Source organism: Orcinus orca, chromosome 2 (assembly GCF_937001465.1).
Source record: "Orcinus orca chromosome 2, mOrcOrc1.1, whole genome shotgun sequence".
Lineage (NCBI taxonomy): Eukaryota > Metazoa > Chordata > Mammalia > Artiodactyla > Delphinidae > Orcinus > Orcinus orca.
Window position 1 is genome coordinate 86,314,401 of NC_064560.1, and position 13,780 is coordinate 86,328,180.

A 13,780-nucleotide genomic window follows, 5' to 3' on the forward strand; every position below is an offset into this window, starting at 1 on the left:
AAACAAGCCAATTTAAAAACAGGCAAAAGACTTGAAAAGTCATTTCACCAAAAAGAACATACAAATGGCCAACACACATGTGAAAATGTGTTTAACATCAATGTCATTAGGAAAATGTGAATTAAAATCACAGTAAGATACTACTACAGGGACTTCTCTGATGGCACAGTGGTTAAGAATCCACCTGCCAAGGCAGGGGACACGGATTCGATCCCTGGTCCAGGAAGGTCCCACATGCTATGGAGCAACGAAGCCCATGAGCCACAACTACTGAGCCCGCAAGCCACAACTACTGAAGCCTGTGCGCCTAGAGCCCGTGCTCCGCAACAAGAGAAGCAACTGCGATAAGAAGCCCACACAGTGCAACGAAGACCCAAGGCAGCCAAAAATTAATAAATTAATTAAAAAAAAAGATACTACTACACACCCACTACAATGGTTACAAACAAAAAAGGTACACAATACTTAGTGTTGGAAAAACTGGACTCCTCATACACTGTTGGGAATGTATTAATTCTTTAAGTTGATGAACACGAATTGTCTCCATTTATTATTTACATCTTTAATTTCTTTAAAAAATGTTTTATGGTTTTCTGAGCATAAGTTTTGAAATTCCTTTGCTAAATTTATTATTTTATTCTTTTTGATGCTATTATACATGAAATTGTTTTCTTAATTTCAATCTCAGATTGTTCCTGCAAGTATATATAAATACAAATGATTTATGTATACTGATACTGACTTGCTAAGCTTATTTATTAGTTCTAATAGTTTACTCATGGATGCTTCATGATTTTCTATATACAAAATGATGTTATCTGTAGAGAGTTTTACATATCATACTTCAATAATACTGTTGAAAAGAATGAAACGGTTTAGACTGACTAGTTGCAACAATTAAACAATATTTTTTTTCTAGTGTAAAACAGCAATAGTTACTGAGTCCTAGGACTTCTCTGTTGCTCAAAACACCTGAGCTTAAAATCAACCTATCTGAAGTCATGACAAAATTAAAATGCCCAGAAACTACTCAAAGGTTTCACAGGTATGCCAACTGATTATCAAGGATCCTAAAGCATAAGTGAACTATACAGATATCTAGGCCAAATGTAGTAAAAAATCTGTTACTTAAAAAAAAAAAAAAGGTCTGATTATATTAAGAATTAGGCTGGTGGCTTTTCCTTCTGCCACCAGAGTTCGTTTGTGAAAATAAAAGATCTGATGATGTGCTCGCTTCAGCAGCACATATACTAAAATGGGAACGATACAGAGAAGATTAGCATGGTCCCTGCAAAAGGATGACATGCAAATTCGTGAAGCGTTCCATATATTTAAAAATTCTCTAGAAGGGATCAATAGCAGAATAACTGAGGCAGAAGAACGGATAAGTGACCTGAAAGATAAAATAGTGGAAATAACTACTGCAGAGCAGAATAAAGAAAAAAGAATGAAAAGAATTGAGGACGGTCTCAGAGACCTCAGGGACAACATTAAACGCACCAACAGTAGAATTATAGGGGTCCCAGGAAAAGAAAGGGGCTGAGAAAATATTTGAAGAAATTATAGTTGAAAACTTCCCAAATATGGGAAAGGAAGTAGTTAATCATGTCCAGGAAGCAGAGAGAGTCCCATACAGGATAAATCCAATGAGAAACACGCCAAGACACATATTAGTCAAACTATCAAAAATTAAATACAGGGCTTCCCTGGTGGCGCAGTGGTTGAGAGTCCGACTGCTGATGCAGGGGACACAGGTTCATGCTCCGGTCCGGGAAGATCCCACATGATGCGGAGTGGCTAGGCCTGTGAGCCATGGCCGCTGAGCCTGTGCGTCCGGAGCCTGTGCTCCGCAACGGGAGAGGCCACAACAGTGAGAGGACTGTGTACCGCAAAAAAAAAAAAAAAAAAAAAATTAAATACAAAGAAAAAATATTAAAAGCAGCAAGGGAAAAACAACAAATAACACACAAGAGAATCCCCATAAGGTTAACAGCTGATCTTTCAGCAGAAACTCTGCAAGCCAGAAGGGACTGGCAGGACATATTTAAACTGATGAAGGGGAAGAAACTACAACCAAGATTACTCTACCCAGCAAGGATCTCATTCAGATTTGATGGAGAAATTAAAACCTTTACAGACAAGCAAAAGCTAAGAGAATTCAGCACCACCAAACCAGCTTTACAACAAATGCTAAAGGAACTTCTTTAGGCAGGAAACACAAGAGAAGGAAAAGACCTACATTAACAAACCCAAAACAATTAAGAAAATGGGAGGGCTTCCCTGGTGGTGCAGTGGTTGAGAGTCCGCCTGCTGATGCAGGGGACATGGGTTTGTGCCCTGGTCCAGGAAGATCCCACATGCCACGGAGAAGCTGGGACCCTGAGCCATGGCTGCTGGGCCTGCGCGTCTGGAGCCTGTGCTCCACAATGGGAGAGGCCACAGCAGTGAGAGGCCCGCGTACTGCCAAAAAAACCAAACAAACAAAAAGAAAATGGGAATAGGAACATACATATCGATAATTACCTTAAATGTAAATGGATTAAATGCTCCAACCAAAACACACAGACTGGCTGAATGGATACAAAAACAAGACCCGTATATATGCTGTCTATAAGAGACCCACTTCAGACCTAGGGAGACATCCAGACTGAAGGGGAGGGGATGGAAAAAGATATTCCATGCAAAGAGAAATCAAAATAAAGCTGGAGTAGCAATTCTTATATCAGACAAAATAGACTTTAAAACAAAGACTATTACAAGAGACAAAGAAGGACACTACATAAGGATCAAGGGATTGATCCAAGAAGAAGATGTAACAATTGTAAATATTTATGCACCCACACAGGAGCACCTCAATACATAAGGCGAATACTAACAGCAATAAAGGGGAAATCAACAGTAACACAATAATAGTGGGAGACTTTAACACCCTACTTTCACCAATGGACAGATCATCCAAAATGAAAATAAATAAGGAAACACAAGCTTTAAATGATACATTAAACAAGATGGACTTAATTGATATTTATAGGACATTCCATCGAAAAACAACAGAATACACTTTCTTCTCAAGGGCTCATGGAACATTCTCCAGGATAGATCATATCTTGGGTCTCAAATCAAGCCTTGGTAAATTTAAGAAAATTGAAATCGTATCAAGTACCTTTTCCGACCACAACGCTATGAGACTAGATATCAATTACAGGAAAAAATCTGTAAAAAATACAAACACATGGAAGCTAAACAATACACTACTTAATAACCAAGAGATCACTGAACAAATCAAAGAGGAAATCAAAAAATACCTAGAAACAAATGACAATGAAAACACAACGACCCAAAACCTATGGGATGTAGCAAAAGCAGTTCTAAGAGGGAAGTTTATAGCAATACAATCCTACCTTAAGAAACAAGAAACATCTCAAATAAACAACCTAACCTTACACCTAAAGCAATTAGAGCAAGAAGAAGAAAAAACCCCCAAAGTTAGCAGAAGGGAAGAAATCATAAAGATCAGATCAGAAATAAATGAAAAAGAAATGAAGGCAACGATAGCAAAGATCAATAAAACTAAAAGTTGGTTCTTTGAGAAGATAACATTGATAAACCATTAGCCAGACTCATCAAGAAAAAAAGGGAGAAGACTCAAATCAATAGAACTAGAAATGAAAAAGGAGAAGTAACAACAGACACTGCAGAAATACAAAGGATCATGAGAGATTACTACAAGCAACTCTATGCCAATAAAATGGACAACCTGGAAGAAATGGAGAAATTCTTAGAAATGTACAACCTTCAGAGACTGAACCAGGAAGAAACAGAAAATATGAACAGACCAATCACAAGCACTGAAATTGAAACTGTGATTAAAAATCTTCCAACAAACAAAAGTCCAGGACCAGATGGCTTCACAAGTGAATTCTATCAAACATTTAGAGAAGAGCTAACAGCTATCCTTCTCAAACTCTTCCAAAATATAGCAGAGGGAGGAACACTCCCAAACTCATTCTAGGAGGCCAACATCACCCTGATACCAAAGCCAGACAAAGATGTCACAAAGAAAGAAAACTACAGGCCAATATCACTGATGAACATAGATGCAAAAATCCTCAACAAAATACTAGCAAACAGAATCCAACAACACATTAAAAGGATCATGCACCATGATCAAGTGGGGTTTATCCCAGGAATGCAAGGATTCTTCAATGTATGCAAATCAATCAATGTGATACACCATATTAACAAACTGAAGGAGAAAAAAAATATGATCATCTCAATAGATGCAGAGAAAGCTTTCAACAAAATTCAGACACCCATTTATGATAAAAACCCTCCAGAAAGTAGGCAGAGAGGGAACTTACCTCAACATAATAAAGGCCATATATGACAAACCCACAGGCAACATCGTTCTCAAAGGTGAAAAACTGAGACCATTTCCACTAAGATCAGCAACAAGACAAGGTTGCCCACTCTCAGCACTATTATTCAACATAGTTTTGGAAGTTTTAGCCACATCAATCAGAGAAGAAAAACAAATAAAAGGAATCCAAATGGAAAAGAAGAAGTAAAGCTGTCACTGTTTGCAGATGACATGATACTATACTATACACAGAGAATCCTAAAGATGCTACCAGAAAACTACTAGAGCTAATTAATGAATTTGGTAAAGTAGCAGGATATAAAATTAATGCACAGAAATCTCTGGCATTCCTATACACTAATGATGAAAAATCTGAAAGTGAAGTTAAGAAAACACTCCTATTTACCACTGCAATGAAAAGAATAAAATATCTAGGAATAAACTTACCTAAGGAGACAAAAGACCTGTATGCAGATAATTATAAGACACTGATGAAAGAAATTAAAGATGATACAAATAGATGGAGAGATATGCCATGTTCTTGGATTGGAAGAATCAACATTGGGAAAATGACTATACTACCCAAAGCAATCTACAGATTCAATGCAATCCCTATCAAAGTACCACTGGCATTTTTCACAGAACTAGAACAAAAAATTTCACAATCTGTATGGAAACACAAAAGACCCCAAATAGCCAAAGCAATCTTGAGAAAGAAAAACGGAGCTGGAGGAATCAGCTTCCCTGACTTCAGACTATACTACAAAGCTACAGTAATTGAGACAGTATGGTACTGGTACAAAAACAGAAATATAGATCAATGGAACAGGATAGAAATCCCAGAGATAAACCCACTCACATATGGTCACCTTATCTTTGACAAAGGAGGCAAGAATATACAGTGGAGAAAAGACAGCCTCTTCAATAGTGGTGCTGGGAAAACTGGACAGCTACATGTAAAAGAATGAAATTAGAACACTCCCTAACACCATACACAAAAATAAACTCAAAATGGATTAAAGACCTAAATGTAGGGCCAGACACTATCAAACTCTTAGAGGAAAACATAGGCAGAACACTCTATGACATAAATCACAGAAAGATCCTTTTTGACCCATCTCCTAGAGAAAGGGAAATAAAAACAAAAATAAACAAATGGGACCTAATGAAACTTAAAAACTGTTGCACAGCAAAGGAAACCATAAACAAGACGAAAAGACAACCCTCAGAATAGGAGAAAATATTTGCAAATGAAGCAACTGACCAACGATTAATTTCCAAAATTGACAAGCAGCTCATGCAGCTCAATAGCAAAAAACCAAACAACCCAATCCAAAAATGGGCAGAAGACCTAAATAGACATTTCTCCAAAGAAGATATACACATTGCCAACAAACACATGAAAGAATGCTCAACATTATTAATCATTAGAGTAATGCAAATCAAAACTACAACGAGATATCATCTCACACCGGTCAGAATGGCCATCATCAAAAAATCTACAGACAATAAATGCTGGAGAGGGTGTGGAGAAAAGGGAACCCTCTTGCACTGTTGGTGGGAATGTAAATTGATACAGCCACTATGGAGAACAGTATGTAGGTTTCTTAAAAAACTAAAAATAGAACTAACATACGACCCAGCAATCCCACTACTGGGTATATACCCTGAGAAAACTATAATTCAAAAAGAGTCATGCACCAAAATGTTCACTGCAGCTCTATTTACAATAGGTAGGATATGGAAGCAACCTAAGTGTCCACTGACAAATGAATGGATATAGAAGATGTGGCACATATATACAATGGAATATTACTCAGCCATAAAAAGAAACGAAATTGAGTTATTTTTAGTGAGGTGGATGGACCTAGAGTCTGTCATATAGAGTGAAGGCAGTCAGAAAGAGAAAAACAAACACCGTATGTTAACACATATATATGGAATCTAAAAAACAACAAAAAAAATGTTCATGAAGAACCTAGGGGCAAGGCAGGAATAAAGACGCAGACCAACTAGAGAATGGACTTGAGGATATGGGGAAGGGGAAGGGTACGATGGGACAAAGTGAAAGTGGCACGGACATATATACACTACCAAATGTAAAATAGATAGCTAGTGGGAAGCAGCCGTATAGCACAGGGAGATCAGCTCAGTGCTTTGTGACCACCTAGAGGGATGGGATAGGGAAGGAGGGAGGGAGGGAGACGCGAGAGGGAAGAGATATGGGGATATATGTATATGTATAATTGATTCACTTTGTTGTAAAGCAGAAACTAACACACCATTGTAAAGCAATTATACTCCAATAAAGATGTTAAAAAAATACACTTTAATTATAAATGAGATTTTGTTTAAGGCCTTTTATAGATACTGAGATACCTGTTCTTTTTGGGTTTTTTTCTGTGATGTAATATTTTATGTTACATCAATTTGTGTTAATGTTGAAATGTACTCATACTCACCTCCTTGGTAATGTATTGTTGTTATTATCTTATTTTGCCACTGTATGTGTTTTGCTAAGATTTTGTTTGGGATGCTTATATCTATGTTCATTCAAGAGGCTAAACTTTTATTGTATTCAGTTTTGGTCAGGTGTTTTTATTATGATTAAGCTGGCTTTCTAAAAGGACACGAGAAATTCTCTATTTTTTCCGTGCTTTGCAAGAGTATAAATAATTTATATGAGAGTAATATAAAAATTATCCATAAAGCAATTCAGATCTGGAGCCCTAATGGGGAAGGATATTCATCAACAATTTAAAAAAATCATGGTTGTTATATTCAGATTTTCTACCATTTCTTGAGTCAGTAATTATTCCTTAAAATCATTCATGAGAATTTAGATCAATATAGTAAAGTGAGCATGCTCATTACCTTATGGGGAGGAAAATAAAGAAAAAAGTGTAACAAGTAGATCAGAAATGTTGCAGAATGCATGAAAGCAAGACAGAAGAATAGATCCAGGGAGCCAAGTGCTACCCAACATGCTGTAGGGCAGCGGTCCCCAACCTTTTTGGCAGCAGGGACTGGTTTTGTGGAAAACGATTTTTCCACGGAAGGGGGGCGGGTGGTTGGGAGGAGATGGTTCAGGCGGTAATGTGAGTGATGCGGAGGGGCAGATGAAGCTTCCCTTGCACGGCCCAGGGGTTGGGGACCCCTGTTGTAGGAGACACTGTTGCAGAGATAAGCGTGGTCCCGTGTAGTCCCAGTGCCACAGTCAACAGGTGGGTATAAAAAGTGGAGGAGTAATTCCTCAGGGTGCTGAAATGGGAAGCAGTGCTCAACCTCCTCCCTCTGCCCCTCCCCCCCACACTGCTTGCGGTGTGGCCCAGCAGTGGGAAGCCCTCAGAGGTTCTGGTTCACAAGGGGCCAGTCCACCCCACCCGGTAACCCTATCGGTGACCAAACTACACAGAAAAGCATAGGCAGAGAAAAAGAGGGTCTTACAAGCCTTGCAAAATATGAATTCGCTGTTTTTGTAGGTTAGAAAATAGTCAAACATCAGTAATAACATTTGGTTAACCTGCTTTGAACCACCAGGAAAGATCGATACTTAATTGCATTAAAAGAAGGAACAGGGGCTTCCCTGGTGGCGCAGTGATTGAGAGTCCGCCTGCCGATGCAGGGGACACGGGTTCGTGCCCTGGTCTGGGAGGATCCCACATGCCGCGGAGCGGCTGGGCCTGTGAGCCATGGCCGCTGAGCCTGCGCGTCCGGAGCCTGTGCTCCGCAACGGGAGAGGCCACAACAGTGAGAGGCCCGCGTACCGCATTAAAAAAAAAAAAAAAAAAAAAAAAAAAAGAAGGAACAATATCCACAGGTAAAATTGCAAAAAGAAATAAAACCAGCAAAAAACACTTTTCAGTAAGTAAAATTAATATTGTCAGTGATGATTAAAAAGACCACTGCATTCACAGAAAAGAATCAACTCGACTTCTGCCTTAAGATTGAAATTTCTTCACAGAAAACCTCTTTGCCAATACCTAAAGAAATGAGTAAAAATTAAGAAACAAGCTACCTCTCTCCCATTACAAAATGTATCAGGAAAGAAGGAAGGAAGGGAGGGAGGGAGGGAGGCAGGAAAGAAGAAGAGAGGAGACCTAATTCAATTTGAGCAGAGCTGGGGATAAACTTGACTGCTCCTACGTCTGTTTCAATCCCTAGAAACCATTCTGGTGAAGAGCCATAAACCTGAGAAATTTTACTAATAGTCCCAAGTCTGGAGAGATGAAAACTGAGGAGGAAGCTTTATCTTTTGACTTTTCTGATCAATAAGTAATAGAAATTACTGGGGAGCAGTGAAAGCATGAGCTATATTGCTGGGTGGCCTCATCCAATTGCCAGAGTAAAAACACTGATGATAGAAAAGACTTTCAAGAATGAGCAAAAAAAAAAAAAAAAAATCTAAAAGAGTCATGTGAAAAGTATATTGGTGTTGACTTTTAGGAAGGTGAGTTGCGACCCTCTATCAAACTAGAAATGATAAATCCTTCCAGGAATTTATGCTAAAGAAATACTTGCACTAGTGCCGAAAGATGCAGAGATGTTCAATTTCCATGTTGTTGATAACAGCAAAGTTGCTAACATCCTAAATGTCCATCAACAGAGACGTGGTTAAGTAATTTAAAAGGCTACCTTCCCAAGGAACACGGTGAAGCTGTAAAACTGGATGAGGTAGGATCCACATGTCAACACTAGATTTACCATCAACTCATTTGCTTAAGTGAAAAAGGAAGTTCCAGAGCAGCATGGATAATATTATCTCACAGGTAGATTTTCCCATATGACACCGAAGACATAAATACACACATATGTAAATGCCTCAGTGGGGGAAAACAATGAACACTCTACTCTTGGCGGTGGTTATCTTTAAGAAGAAGAGTTCAAGAGATATGGAAAAGGGGATTTCTTGGTTTTGCTGTACTTAATTGTTTCATTTCTTTCTATGACAATATGCTCATGTTTCACTTGTATAATATTTGCTTAATAAACATAAAACATGCTAAAAAAAAAAAAAAAGAAAGAAAAAGATCTGATGATCACATCACTTCCCCAAACTACCTACAGAATAAAGTCCAAATGCCTCAGCACAGTGTTCAAGGTCCTCTACAGATTGGTCCCATCTAGCTTTCCAGTCTCATTTCCAGGACATGCTGTGCTCTAGGTTTGCCTGGTTACTGAACAAGAATGGACTTTCCAGGTCTGTACCTATGTTCACACCACTACTAGGTTTAGAGCGATGAACAACATGTAAATCGGACTCGAGTCAAAGACAACTGGGAAATTTGTTTGAGAAACGGTATTATACCCTGAAAATCTGAACATCAAAAATGCTGTTAGCTTTGACCTGCTGCTCAAACGCTTGGCAGTAGCTTCACGCTGGCACTTTCACTGATACCTAATGATCTCAATCAGCTCTTAAGTGGAACTAACTGAAGTGATCTATGTGAGATCCTGCAGGATTATGTTTCTCCTGATCTAGCTTTTTGTTACCTGAATTAATCATCAGAGTTACTCTTCATTTTTCATTTGAAAATAAAAGGATTTGTCACTTTTCATTTGAAAGTGAGAAATCACTTTCAAAATCCAGCTACACTGTGGTTGATGGCTCCAGTTTAATGATACATTAGATCTGTGACAAAGTGTCACTTCTAGTAGATTATAATTATGAGCTTAACCAATAGATCTATGCACTTAAAACAGTTTCTAGGTAGAGATCATTAAATTCTGTGCTGGGCATGTTGCTCTCGGTTAAGTGGATCCAGTTATCCTAATTTGACACCCACTCATACCAGCCAAGTGAGCTGTGAGCAGGCACATTTAAGTTTTCTTTTGAAACTCTGTTTTGAAATTTTCAAGACTTGTTTTAAAAATTTGTTTCTTTTTCATAATATTTCTTTGAAGACAGATTAGTTTTAGAACTTCTTTCAAAATCTTCTGAACTCCTTCAGAAGTTAAGAAAGTATCTTGGGGAAAATGTCTCTTTTGCTGCCCCCACATTTCCTTGTGTAAAGGAATTACTTTGTATTCCCCAAGAACATTCACAGCAGCATTATTCAGAATTCAGTGTTCAGAACTGAGTCAGATTTACATGGTGCTTATTGCTCTAAACATAACAGCGATGTGATCACAAGTACGGTTCCACAGAGCATTTCTTTGTGGAAACAATCATATTTGGAAGACTGTGGAGATTGGCCATGCTTATCAGCATGTTGAAGACTCACAGCAATTTTGTAGGAGAAAAACCGGTTCAGTTTGTTAACCTGGATTTCTCATTCTTATTCGATCATGAAATCCCTTTTCCCCCGAACAGTAATCCAGTTTGGGCAATCCTGAACTAAATGATACATGAGCTAGTACCTAGCAGAGAGATCCTTTACAAGAGCCCCTGCCTGAAAACCTCCAGTCATTGTTCAACTGCTTCAGTAGATAATCTATTTCATATGTTTTTACTTAAAAATCAAAATGCGATAATAAGCTTGTTATAAAAGTTATTTAATACATTACATAAATATACAAAGTATAAGAATCAAAGTTTCACTTTTCATCATCTCCAAAATACCACTGTTAAAAGTCTGGTGCATGTTCTTCCAAATATTTTCCTTTTCATGATACACTTATACATATACATAAGTATGAGAATGAAATTATACCAAACATGTTGCTTTCCAAACTGCTGTATGATATAATGTGTCTTTAAGAGCTTCCCATTAGTATATATAAACAGATCTGAATATTCTCAACTGCTGCATATTATTCTAAAATACAAATACATCACAATTTTATTCATCGTTTCTTTATGTTGCTTACATTTATGCTGTTTAATTAATTAATTGAGGCTACTAATGGGCAATGTTTCTGTAAACTTTCTTATACATGTATCTTTGTGTACAGGTATACACATTTCTGTAAGACAAATTCCTAAAAGCGAAAATGTCAAGCCAAAGGTTTGTAAATGTGAAAGCTGAGAGATGAAGGTTATTTTGGCTTCAGTTTTAGGACAAAGGGTCAAATACATTTCTGGGTCCACCACTTTATTAAAATACCCCAGACAACAAACAGGACAAGAAAGAGGAACACAAACTCCATTTTGGACGAAACTGAGTGATATCTGTAATCCCAACCCAAAATATATGAAAAAAGAAGGGAGAGAGAAGAGAAGTAAATTAATTAATGGAGCAAAGTCAAGGTAAGTGCCTCCAGAGGGACACACTGATGAGACTCAAACCAACTGACCTTGAGGAACTGGCAGCACTTCAGGAGACAGGGATGATGTGGAGGTAGAGGACTTAAGAGCTTTTAAACCTCCAACTCACCCCTGAAGATGGGAGGTTTACACTCAAGAGAAACTAAATCGGAGAGGCTGTGGGCTCAGAGGAGACCATCAGAGGGATTAAGACCACATACTAAAAACATGGAACAGCCTATCTCCCTCCTCAACAGGTTCCAGTAGGTTGGCAACCAGGTAGGCTTACTATCACTAGGTAGAAGACTGAAGCATCCCTCTCTGGATAAACTGAGCAGAAGCAGAGAAGACTCAGAAATACTGCTATCCGGTGAGGTCCCAGCAACAGTTACAAAAAAACTGGCTACCCAATTATTCTATAATAAAGCTCAGCAGTTAAAAAGCTTTACCCCCAAAATGGAAAACAGGATATTTACACAATCTCAAGGTGTAACACCTAAAATATTTATTAATTACAAAGAGAAAAATAATAACTTCCCAATGGAGAAATCTAGCAGAAACCACCATAACCACACGATCAAGTTGACATTACCAAATAATAAGACATACTGATATCATGTACCCCTGATTTGGATGTATTGAAAAGGGCACAGCAATTCTGTAGTATTTGTCCCCAAAAAAGTCCATATCTTAATGTAATCATGAGAAAACACCAGACAAATGCAAACTGAGAACATTACACAAAATACCTGACCAATACTTTTTGAAACTGTCAAGGGTAGGATGGACGAGGAAAGACTGAAGATCATTTGCAGATTGAAGGAGACTAAGGAGATGTGACAACTAAATGCAATATGCAATCCAAAAGTGGATTTGGAACAGAAAAAGGGCATTAGTGGAAAAACTGGTGAAATCAGAACAAACTTTGTAGTCTGGTTAATAGTTAACCAATGTCTTTCTTAGTTTTGTTTACAGTATCAAAGTTATACAAGATGTTACAGTATCACAGTTATATAAGAAGTTAACATTAGATGAAGTTGGTGAATACTATATTATAAGAACTCTGCACAATCTTTGTAACATTTTTGTAATTCTAAAGTTACTTCAAAATAAAGTTTTTAAAAAGGCCCACTTATATAAACAGAGCTTTCAACACTTTTTAAAATACCATACTTTCAAATATGAATGAATTTCCAAAGACCACTTTGGCAAGTATTTGGGGGTAGTTCTCTTATTTGATCAAATTTTCCCAGTTTTTTCTTCTGTTCCCTTTATAATATGGTTCCAGAACCTTTTTATAAACTCTCAAAATGAAGTTGCCAAAACATACACAAAGATACTATACATTTTTGTTATTGTAATAAAAATTAAGAAAGCTTCTGGCATCCATATCACACTGATTAAATCTACAGAGCCAGCAGTAACCTAAAAGCCATATAATTTCTCACATGTGGTACTAAGAAGAGCTTATTTCACTATCCTATACTGCAATTATGTAATTATTTAAAATTAATTATATACTGCTTGTACAGAGCTATATGAAAAGAATGTTCCGTGTAGAGCTGTGTTAATAGCGATTATATTAACATTAACTTACGTGAACCTTTAGGCGCAGTTCAACAAGATAGTTGAAAAGAGAAATTTATATTTGTTAGCATCATTGCTTTTCCTTAATTCTGGCAAACTTCTGCTCCTCCAAGGGTTATTTCAGATATATTTTTCCATACTAGAATTTCCATTTAGTTCTTTTTTACATTTCCATTTCTTTTTTTTGTGTGTGTGTGTGTGGTTTGCGGGCCTCTCACTGCCATGGCCTCTCCCGTTGCGGAGCACAGGCTCCAGACGCACAGGCTCAGCAGCCATGGCTCACGGGCCCAGCCGCTCCCCAGCATGTGGGATCTTCCCGGTCCGGGGCACAAACCCGTGTCCCCTGCATCGGCAGGCGGACCCTCAACCACTGCAACACCAGGGAAGCCCTACATTTCCATTTCTTTACTGAACTACCATTTGTTCCCTCACTATGTTCATATTTTCCTTTATATCTTTGAACACATTTATAATAGCTGCTTTAAAATTCCTTGTCTGCTAATTTCATCCTGTCTTCCATTTCTGGGTTTGTTTTCTACTGATTGACTTTTCTCCAGATTGTGGTTCACATTTCATTTTCCTTTTTTTTTTGGCCAGTCCACTAATTTTGACTATATGCTAGACATTGTGTATGCTACCTGTTAGTT

The 13,780-nt window shown here is 37.8% G+C and overlaps 1 protein-coding gene and 1 non-coding gene across 15 annotated transcripts in view; one reads left to right on the forward strand and one right to left on the reverse strand.

Moving 5' to 3' along the window:
- The window catches only part of NEO1 (neogenin 1), a 251,566-nt gene that overhangs the window by 78,839 nt on the left and 158,947 nt on the right, over positions 1 to 13,780 (reverse strand). The gene's annotated exons all lie outside the window — the stretch shown is intronic.
- Positions 1,227 to 1,333, forward strand: LOC117203853 (U6 spliceosomal RNA). Its single transcript, XR_004486800.1, has one exon. It is a non-coding gene; the product is annotated as a U6 spliceosomal RNA (small nuclear RNA).